The sequence below is a fragment of the Scleropages formosus genome, chromosome 6, assembly GCF_900964775.1.
Source record: "Scleropages formosus chromosome 6, fSclFor1.1, whole genome shotgun sequence".
Lineage (NCBI taxonomy): Eukaryota > Metazoa > Chordata > Actinopteri > Osteoglossiformes > Osteoglossidae > Scleropages > Scleropages formosus.
The window spans coordinates 8,928,838-8,940,163 of record NC_041811.1 but is presented as its reverse complement, the minus strand read 5'-3'; positions in this window follow the sequence as shown (position 1 = coordinate 8,940,163).

Below are 11,326 nucleotides of genomic sequence, written 5' to 3'. Positions count from 1 at the left end.
CAAACTGGATTCATATGATGAAAATGTCATTTAGGCCAGTTTTGTCTTTTATGTTTTAAAGTCACTGATTTAAAGAAGCTGAGCATAATTGGACCCCGGAGGAGCTTTGCTTACATTTGGTGACACCACATGGTTTTCTCAGTAATTGAAGTGAATCATGCATAGGCAGCTTGGCTACTTTTAGAAAAAATGAAAGGGCTGGATCGAAAATATGCATTTCTCTATTCCAAAATAGGCTATGCATAATTATCAAAGAGCTCGGCACAGTTAGCAGGCTTTCAGAACTGCATATTCGTGGCTGCTGCAGCCGGAATGGAGCATTTGCACTCGACCCGAACATATAAACCATCCTATCCTAAGAACAAACTTGCAAAATCAGGTTTCCCTCTTGAAGGCCGACTGAGTTTCGTTCATTCGGCCGTACAGATATCAAAGGGGCCATTTGCGCTATGTCGGCCTAGTCCGTGTTCTGATTGTGTACGTAACATGACCTGTCTTAGGTTGGAGACTCTTTCTGCTGCCACAGGCCTGAACGCCATGTGCTCTACAATAAAACACTGTGGGGAGGGGAAACCCAGCCTGATTTGTTCATTTTATTATTTAACACCAAACATAGTCATTTGCAAGTCACAGAAAGGGAACTAATTCAGTCCTAACTAGTTTTATTGTGAGCTAGTTTATAGCTCTGAGGGGGAAAAACAAATTTTTTCATTTGGTGGCCCCTTGTGTTACGGAAGCGGCCAAACTGCCATGATTGAGATGCAGGACAGCAGTGTTTCCTCACAAAATCTCGTTACATTTTAAGTGAAAGAGAACCAAAAGATCCCCATTTGGGCCAACGACAAGCAAAACACAATCCCCATTTATTTTGCTTGGACCTTTTTCTGTTAAATACACGGTTTTAATCTGTTTGTCCCCTTTGGCTTAACCATGGTAATATTACTGAAACGTAATCCTGTGAACTAATGTCTTAAAGAATACTAAGTGCGTTAACTACGTTTCTCTTAAAAAGTAAGTGTGCCAGGACACGTGCGTTTGTGTTCTTGCTTGTCATCTCGCAGTTGGAGAGAAAAGGAAGGGAGGCATTAGAGTAATGGGAGAGTGGATGTTCCCTGAACCATGGCTGCCAGGCATAGTTCCGCTATGATTTAATGCATAATGAGCGGGAGCTTTCACCTTGCCGCTCAGAAGAGGTGAAAGCTCGCACTCCAAGCGCACCGGGTGATGAATCTCTCGAGTTTTTCCCACTTAAGTGCCGCTTGTCATCAAATGTGCGCTCGGTAGGTTGCGAGTTCAGCCTGCGCTTGGGTGCTGTGAGATCTGCCCTCCTGTAATGTCCTGGCTTGTGCATCCGCTCCAACCTCGTCACATACCATGCCAGTGCTCAAAATGGAGAAGGACGTGAAGGGTAGTGTACTCTATTGTTTATTAACAATTATTATTTTCTGATACATTACTTTCTCCAAAATGACTTGCGCTCTCAGGTTTGCACACTATTGGATTTAATTTTGGTTTTTTTTTTTTAATGAGTCTTAGATCTTCAGGCGTGAGGATGAAACAAGGGGACTTTGTCTAGAACTTCTTTATTCCAGAACCATGCAAACATGAATCATGAAGCTCAAATGCATACAAGTCACTCAGGTGCCCCAGCAACATTCTCCTTTACACTTACCGATACCATTTTACATTACACAGTAACCTCTTGCAACACATAGACAACTAGATAACTACAAACATTCCGTATTGCTAGAAATATTGCGGCACATACAAAAATTAACACATATGAGAACACAAAATCAAAATAAAAGGTCCTCCACCAACACAAAGCTTCTTACAGTGATTTACCAATTTCTAAATTTTGCTATGTGAACTTGGGATAGGCACCTTGATGAAGAGTACTGGAAGAGGGGAAGGGATTCGAAGTCATGTTTGATTGCAGCTCTAACCACTCCGCCGCCTGCAGCCTGAATGTCCTGCGGTAAGACAGCACGTCCCTCGTTATGTTATTAGTGTACCGTTATGACAACTAAACAACTTAGAAATATAAAGTACCATTAAAATAATTACAATGCTGTTAACTTTTAAATATAACTCATTAAGTGCCTAATTTCATGCGTTGTTTTCCCCCCTTTCATTCTGCACGCTAAATTAGCCTATTAATTTGTTTTTAAGGACCGGCACTTAGTTCGGAGCGCTGTTTAGACACAGTGTGTAGCCTTTGCTCTGGCAGTGTGTTCTCACTGAGCGTCAGCCAGTTTCCATTTTGCATTTCTTTGTGCCCATTTTTTTTTGGCGTATAAAATGCCCTTGTCTCTCTCACAGTGTCTGAATGTGTCCCGATTCAGGAAGTCCTACCGAAGATAAACAGTCACAGTATCAGCGCTTTCATCTGTGGTTTGTCTCATGTACATCCATTCATTATCGCTAACTCCTCGTCCAATGCGGGGCAAAGGAGGTTTATAGTCTGTCTTGGAAGCTCATGGCGTAAGGCAGGGTACACCCTGCGTGGACACCAGTTCATTGCAGAGCAGTCATAAACACACACTGTCACACACACAAAGAGCAATTTAGAGTCATCAGTTCACCTGAAACACATGTCTTTGCTCTGTGGGAGGAAACCAGAGCATGCAAATGAAACCCACATCAACACAGGGAGAACACCAAACTCCTTACAGTCTGAGCTAGATTTGAATCTACATCTGAACCCACAGCCAAAAGCTGTGAAGCACCAGTGCTACCTACTGTGCTGCTCTGCTACCTTCTGAAGTGGTACCCAGCTTCTCTTCTTTCTTCAGTCTGTGTGTATATCAGCCCAGTTGGGGCTTTAAGTATAATCAGTTGCTAATCAACAGTGTCCATCCCTATAGAACTGAAACACCACCCACCCCCACCAGCCCCACATGTCCTCTTGATCAGTTTGGCCGATGCTTTTGTCTCGGCCCTCGCAATGTCTGTCATCGCTTCCTGCTGGTCTTCACTGTCCCCACTGACTCCTCTACATTGCTGAACGCGCGGCTTTTTAATGAGCCCTCGTCTCTCTAACGAACCTTCCTCCTCCAAACACAAGAACGTTCCATCAGCTTTTCCTGAGGGCAACTAAAAGATGAAGGCGACACGTTCTTGAGTCTATCGACTTTGTGTTTTGCCCATCTGCGGTTGCCAGCATCGTAACCTGAAAGTCTCTTTCCGGCTTTCCGTTTGTCCCACCGGGTGCCCGTCCAGCAAGTCGTCTCCACTGTGAGTCCATATGATGAAACTACATTTATACTGCTGGGTAATTTTTACTGTATCAATTCAGAGTAAGGATCTCGGTCAAGGGTGCTACAGCAGAAGATGGGACTGCAACCCAGGTTGTTCGGTTGCGAGGTGACAACTCTAACCAGTATGCTCCTACTGCCCCGTGCTGAGGAAAAACAGTGCTTATGGGTGACTGTAAGTGGTTCACAGCTGTAGTAGGGATTTGAACCCAAGTCCTTAGAAGGCAAGGTGCAACCAGCCACAACATTAACGCATCAGTTGGGGGTGTGTCTCTGTGTGTCACAGAAATAGGCAGATTTATGGAGCTATCTGCTCAGGAGTATCGTTCCCGGGTTCCCCTGTGCCACTCAGGAGAGACACTCTTCCATTTCTACTTCCGTCCGTCTTTCCTTCTCGTCGTTCTCCCTCGGGTGAGGAGTCACCCTCCAGCACCACCTGGTGGCGGCACATTGTGGAATTTTTCCTGCCTTCCGGTGCTTTCGTGTTGGGAACACCCACCAGGACACAGGCTAAAGGCCTGGCAGTCATGCGGTGCCCCGAGGACAGCTGGCACAGAACAGCAGAAGGCTCAGATTAAATTACTATTAAGTGTTATTACAAGCTGACAATGTTCACATATTCTCTTTGAAGACCCTCACCGCACATGCTGCTGCTGTACTACGCAGGGAAATCGCACTCTGTTTGTTCCTTCGTGGCTATCGTGAAGTCGCGGTGAGCATGGGCTCGCAGCGGGTAGCATTGGTGCTGCACAGCTCCTGGCCTCTGGGTTTGGATATGGGTTTGAATCCAGCTCAGCCAGTGCTGATGTGTGTTTCTTCTGGGTGTTCTGGTTTCTTCCCACAGTCCAAAGATATGTGGTTCAGGTGAACTTGTGACTAAATAGTCCGCCCGCGTGTTGCTCTGCTCTACGACTCGGTGAAAGATTGTGGGGGGGTGTAGCGTACTGTATCTAGCACTGTGAGTCACTGGGAGGCAGGAGCATGGCCACACCCACATCTTGGATTATGGGCTGCAACTGATTCCCTGGCAAAGGTTGGGTGACGCCATAATATTCACGTGGAAGACGGGAGTTCCTCGCACCGTGGAGCTCACACTGCTCTAGTTCTGTTCCTGCTTTGTGTCCTTATTGTTTCTTCCACCCGGCACCCCTACCTTGGATAAAGGTGCCAGCGAGTTAATAACAGTTGTAAATCTCTTTGAAAAAACGGTCTGCTAACAGAGTAGGTGTAGCGAGGTACCAGGGTTCAACGCTGATCCAAATTCCGAACGCCTGCATAAATCAGCCCTGGTGCCATATGGGGTACGGGGGCGAGAGGGGCAGAAGACGCGGGTTCGAGAAGCGAGCAAGATTGCTGCTGTGTGCCATCTCAAAGAAAGACAGATGGGAGGGAAATCAGTTACCGCGGTAAAAGAGCCTCCCTAATCTGTTTCCTGGTGTCTGATGGGTCACTGTAAAAGGTCCCAACTCCAGCAATGCCAGAACATGATGGCTTGTAGACTTAGGTGCAGTCAAATTCTCATAGTAACTATTTATTAGTATTACAGCCTTTACCATATTACCATTATTATGACTATAAATCATTTATCCGAGGAAACCTACACTGTTTTTATACTAAACTACTGACTTACTCATTTATATAGTGGGGTAATTTTTACTCTATCAATTCAAGGTAAGTACCTTCATCAGGTGTGCTACAGCAGGAGATGGGATTTGAACCAATAAGCTTCTAACATTTTTAATGCAAGAAATGGGGCTATAAATAAATAATGCCATTATGTTATTTTAATACCATGGCACTGAGATCGAAGAGAAAATGTTTTTAAGTCATCTGGCGGTGCTGTCCCAGTGCATTCTGGGTATTTCCTCCCTTTGTTGTGAGCAGTTGGAACTGAGCGTGCTGTTGGGCCGCGACCACACATGGCCCCCTAATTCATACCGGTGGATATGCAGTCTAAGATAATGGACCAGCTACAAGGAGAATTCGGAAAGTTTGTTCTTTTATACGTTAAAGTTCATTTGCACGGTTGAGTTTTTATTGAATAATAAGAGGCTCCATTAATTACTGCACGCAGGCTGCGCTCTCGATTCCCTACGGATTGGAGCTCAATACGTACCTGTCTGGGTTTCGCGCTTTGAACGGAGAGTCCTCTCATACGCACTGGGCGAGCGGTGGAACACCTGCCACAACCCCCGCCCCAAATCTCCCGCCCATCCCCTCCACCGCAACCTGAATTCAGACACCTTCGGAGAGCTGCTGCCTTCGGATCCAAAGGTTGCGGGTCCGAATCCTGCCTACTGCTGCAATACCCGTGGGCGAGGTACTTTACAGAGCGCAATTGCTTGAGGAAAATTACCCAGCTGCATGAATGACTTAATATCTTTAGGTAGATGGACACTCAGTTGCTCTGGAGGAAAACGTCGGCTAAATGAATAAATGTAAAATAAAAATAGGCTCCTCGGTAGGCAAATCGATGCGGGCAGCGGCACAGTCATCGGGCTGAGAAATGCGAAAGTCGGGGTCATGCCTCGGTCGGTCGGACCCGAACACCCCCACCCACCCCAACCCGAGTGTCAGATTTATTCGTATCGCGGAGTCCCATTGAAGCCCCGCTCGGCATTTTCCCGCATCGAAAGCGACTCGAACCTCTATCGCTTGAAGCCGTTTGCAGGCCTGGGCTCGGAAACCCATTGTCACTCAGATCGGTGTGGGACCGCGCCGTGGGACCTCGCCGTGGGCCTCGCTTGCTTCTACTAGAGCCCGTATAACTGTGGATCTGCTGTTTCTTCTGTACATGAGGCATTAGAGGGACACAGAATTACCGTGCAGCAATATGCACCCCTGTTTTATTATCAATTCTATTATTGTTATTTCTGTAACATCGGGGGGCTCAGGGCGCGGCTGCCCGGCGCTCACGGCTCTTTCCAAGGGCTCATTTAGTGCTCTCGTGTTGCAGCCCCTGTGAGTGATCCCTGACCGCGTTGCGAGTGTGCGGCGTCCGCCCCGACCCGCTGCTTTATGGTAATAACGCTGTGAAACGGGCGCCGTGACTCACGGCCGTGCTCTTATTCCGTGCTCTTCACTTACTGGATGTGGAAATCAGCTTTGTGTCCAGCTTTCCGTTCTGTGCTTTCGTCTCACGCCAGCTTCTCTTCCTACCTATTTTCACCTGTAGTCTTCCGCTCGCTCTCTCTTCCTCGCTCGGCCCCCTCACCTCGTAGGAAGGAAATTAAGCGACTGTAAATGACTAAACACTGACATTAGTAGAAAGTCAGACATTCAGTCCACGTAGTCCATTGCGTGTCTCGTACAGCCGTCCTTTATTAATAACTCTTTCAGGCTCACAGTGGTCCAGAGCCTATTCCAGAAGCATAGGGCATGAGGCAGGATACACCCTGGATGGAAAACCAGTCCATCACAGGGTAATCTCTCACACACACACACACGCAGGGGAATTCAGAGTCACGATTTGACCTGAGACACCCATCTTTGGATTGTGGTAGGAAACCAGAGCAGCTGGAGGAAACTCAAACAGTGAGAACGTACCAACTCTACAGAGACTGAGCTGGATTCAAACCCATGTCCAAACCCACAGGTCAGGGGACATGAGACACCAGGAGTACTTACCGTGCCACCTTTTACTCAAGCGATCTATTAAGAATTTCTAATAATGGCTCATAATGTTGGGTCAGCTGTTCCATTGACCTTCATGTGGATTGGTATGGTCTGATGCTTGTCTCCACTGTTCTTCAAAAAAAGGAGGAACAGGGTACGAGGGGGAGCGTGATGGTGCAGCGGGTTTGGCCACAGCCTGCTCTCTGGTGGGTCTGGGGTTCGAGTCACGCTTGAGGTGCCTTGTGATGGACTGGCGTCCCATCCTGGGTGTGTCCCCTCCCCCTCCAGCCTTACACCCTGTGTTACCGGGTTAGGCTCTGCACTGCAACACCGCGAGGGACAAGCGGCTTCAGCCAATGTGTGTGTGTGGGACTGTACATAGAGAAGTGTGGCCTTTTGCCCCTTTTCCAAGGCTGTGGTGAAAGACTCTTCCTTTCCTTGTACCCGTTCACCTGGACGTGACGTGACAGGTGCGTGCCATTTTGCCAGGGATCTGCTCCGGCAACCTGTTCCACGTGTCCTTTAATGGGATTCAGCTGGATGCACTGTACCACGAGCTGAACCGCACTCCGGGTGCGCAGCATGCGAGCGTCGCTGGCCGAAAGCGGAGCGCTCACAAGGTCGTGATGCATATAAAATGAAGGAATGCATAAATCCGGCAGCGTGCCTTTCATTGCGGTGCCACACAGACCTCCCGGCGGGCCTGTTCGCTCGCACGTCTCGTCCCCTCTCAGGTCGCCTATTCCGGGACGCGGCCCCTCGCGCTCTACGTTGCGCTGAATTGATTTGTGCTGCGTATGAGAAGCGAGGGGAGCGGTAACCGCGTCCGCGCGGCACCGTGCCAGGAAATATGAGCGCAGACACGCCGTTAATACAACGGGCCCGCGCCCCGCAGAGCTATTCACCTTGAAAATTGGATGCACTTTGTCAAATGGATCTTCGGCAGTAGGTATTTTTCCCCTTCTGCAGGTGTGCGCGGAGAATGCGGCGCAGGGGGCCGCAGGGGGTTAGGATATTGGCAGTTTAGAGCTGAGGACTGATCTTGTTTGCGGATTCCCACAGCACTTGTCCTTGCGCCTTTGGCTTGAACTCAGCTGGGCTGCACTCACACATCATCTGAACCGCTTGTCCCGTACGGGGTCGCGGGGAGCCGGAGCCTAACCCGACAACACAGGGCGTAAGGCTGGAGGAGGAGGGGCCGCACCCAGGACAGGACGCCAGTCCGTCACAAGTCACCCCGAGTGGGACTCGAACCCCAGACCCACCGGAGAGCAGGACTCGGCCCAAACTGCTGCGCCCCCCCCCACACTAACAGGGACCGTCATATTTGGACAGTCGATAACAAGATGTGAAAATGTAAGATGTTCGGGATCTGAGAGCGGGATAAAAGTCACATGGGAGTCCATGTCCTCTCACTTAAATGGTTATTATAATAATAATGATGATGATAATCTATGTAGTGCATCTCGTGCAAATTTTGCAGCCCAAAGTGCTTTACAAAAAGAAGAAATTAATGAAAAAGGCATTAAAAATACACACGCCCACATTGTCTGAGCTGGAGCCTAACCTGACAGTACAGGGCGCAAGGCTGGAGGGAAAGGGGGAAACACCCAGGACAGGACGCCAGTCCATCGCAAGGCACCCCAAGCAGGACTCGAACCCCAGATCCACCAGAGAGCAGGACCCGTCCAAACCCGGTGCGCCCCCCACTATTTACTTTTACAGCTGGGTAATTTTACTGGAGCAATTCAGGGTAAGTATTGTACCTTGCTCAAAGGTACTATAGCTAGAGGTGGGGATGAAGCCTGCAACCTTTGGGTCCGAAGGCAGTAGCTCTACCCACTAGAGGCTGGGACACACCTTCCCCACGCAGCATGAATGAAAGGGGCTCATGCTCCTCTCCCGGAAGAGGACGCGCCGAGGGCTAAACTAACATGGTAATGGGTGTCCAAGATAAAGCGCACAGTAATGGCACGAGTGGATGTTTGCAAACACAGCTCTGCTCCGCAGCTTGAAGGTTCCCATGCATGGTTGTCTTTATGGAGATGTACAGGCGTCAGAAGCCCTGTATGAGTGAGTTCTGCACCTTCGTGGAGGACTTTCAGGAGAAAATCCACTAGGGTAAGTTGAAGGTGATGCAGTTATGGGAAATTCATGGCCGGGTGAAGATGGTGGTCAGTCTGGTGGAAACCCAGTGGTAAATAGGAATTAGTCTGTTGGTTCTGGGTTTAGAGACTGAGCCATTTTGTGTCAGTTGGAGCTCCAGCCTGTAAGACACAGTAGATCCTACTCTGCACTGTGCATCTCTACCCCTGACAGCTTATTGTACAACCCATCAGGTGTCCAAAACTGAAATCTTGATTTTTCTCAGTTTTGGCTCCAATGTCCTCAAACAAACTCCCTCTGTCCCTCAGAGCAGCTGAATCCTTCCCAGCATTCAAGAAGGGTTTCAAACCCATCTCTTCAAGACCCATTTCTCTCCTGGTCTTCTGGCAGATATATAAAGGAGAAGGATATCTGACCTTTTATTTCAGTGTAAACTCTCCTTTATTGCACTCCTCTGTGGTCTGTTCATCACACCTGTGGTGATCTTGACCCTCAGGACATGTGTGGGCCATCTATGGCAGCTGTGGTGGGGGATGCTTGTGTGCTTCCTGCCGTAAGAGATGCCCACGAAGACATTCCGCAAGAAGGGCGTCCTTCCACATCTCTCAGAAGGCTGCTGGAGCGAAATGGGAATGAATTATTCCCTCCAATTTGCTGATCTTATGGATGGCATCGCATCACGGCCCGTCATTTCATCCGAGGTGCCATCGGCGGAATTTACACCTACGTCGTGTCGTGCGGAAGCCTGGCAACGCAGAGCGAATCCTGGAGCTGTTCCCTCGAGTTTTACTGAGGTTTCGGGAACGTGTTCACGTGGACGTCTTCTGGGGTAACCATACCATGGACGCCTGGTACTGCAAAATAGTGTTGCATTCATTATTTACCTGTCACCTTCCTCCGAAGTCACCTTCAATGTCAGATTTGCACACAAAGCTACTTACAGCGATTTACCCATTTATACAGCAGGGTAATTTTTGCCGTATCAGTTCAGGGTACCTTGATCAAGGCCAATACAGCAGGAGGTGGGATTCAACGCTGCGACCTTCAAATACAAAGTGGCAGGACTTACCGTGATACCAGCAGTTTCCCCCTTCTCCATTTATTTTTTACCTCTACGTTTACAATATTAATTACATTATTACACTGTCCGTTCAAAATACCGAAACATCTGTCGTCCTTTATCTTCCTGTATCACGCCGTAAATCAGAGCATGAATTCTTGGTTGCATCACTGTGGGTCCGCCTTAATGTCATTTCACACGCGGTACGTCCGTCACCAGCGGTGCCGATGTTTCCGTGTGTAATTGTGCGTAGTTTTTATTCCGCGGTCAGTTTTTAAACAGGAATGATGTTTACTCGTGCGCATGCATCCTTAGGGGCAGTGTGCGCCATACCTATTTGTCACAGGTGCATTCTGGGAGTTGAGCGTGTATCAGATAGGCAGGAGCTGCAGGGCGCAATGTCGGCCGGCGACGCCCGTGCGTTCGTGAGCTACGGGATCGAGAATCATGTAGGGTTTGTGGAGGTGGGATGGGGGTCGGTTGGCCGTTTTGTTCCCTTTCCCTCCCGTCAGATGGGAATCCGTCCCTCCCTGCCCGGTCCCGAAACCCTTTCTCGTGTTTGATCACGAGACCGACGGCGTCCGAGTGGGGAGGAGCGTGAACGGTGTCCGTAATAACGGGGCGAGCGCGGCCCGCGGCGGTGACTCACCTCCCTGATCCTTAGCCATGCCAATCCAGCTTATTGCACCCAAAGCCCTTAATTCGCTCACTCTGCGTACCTTCACTTCGCCGGCTGTTGTTCCCTGCTCGCGGAGCTCGTGTCCGTCCCGCGCTGTCACACTTCCCTCCGCTTGCGCGTCGAACGCTTCGCAGAATCTTTCGGCGCAGGTGTGTCGATAACAGCACAGCTGAGCAGCAGTGTGTAATGTATGATATTACTATGTTATATAATATTCTTTCGCCCTACCTGCGTCAGTGTCTCCCTTTTCTCGCCCTCCCCAACACACGCTCACACATATACGTCGATACAGCTGTTTCCCTTCCGATGCGTAGCTCTGTGAATGACTGGGGGTTGTTTCGGAAACGCGCCAGAGGCCCTGTCTACGCATCGCGTCGCGAAGCAGGTCTTGCGAGGACTCGCCACGCCTTGCTCTCTGCGTTCTGTCGCTAGCCCGTGGTCCCTCCTGCAACGAGCTGCTCCAGACTGCAGCATAAATTGAAAATCCACCCGACGGCCAAAGCTATTAGTAGTACTGCTCTGGGGGGGGGGTTAATTGCCCCCTCTGCTTATTGTATTAGAATACAGCTCATTCCTGCTCCGTCTCAGTTTGTTTTAGGAGTTTGTGCT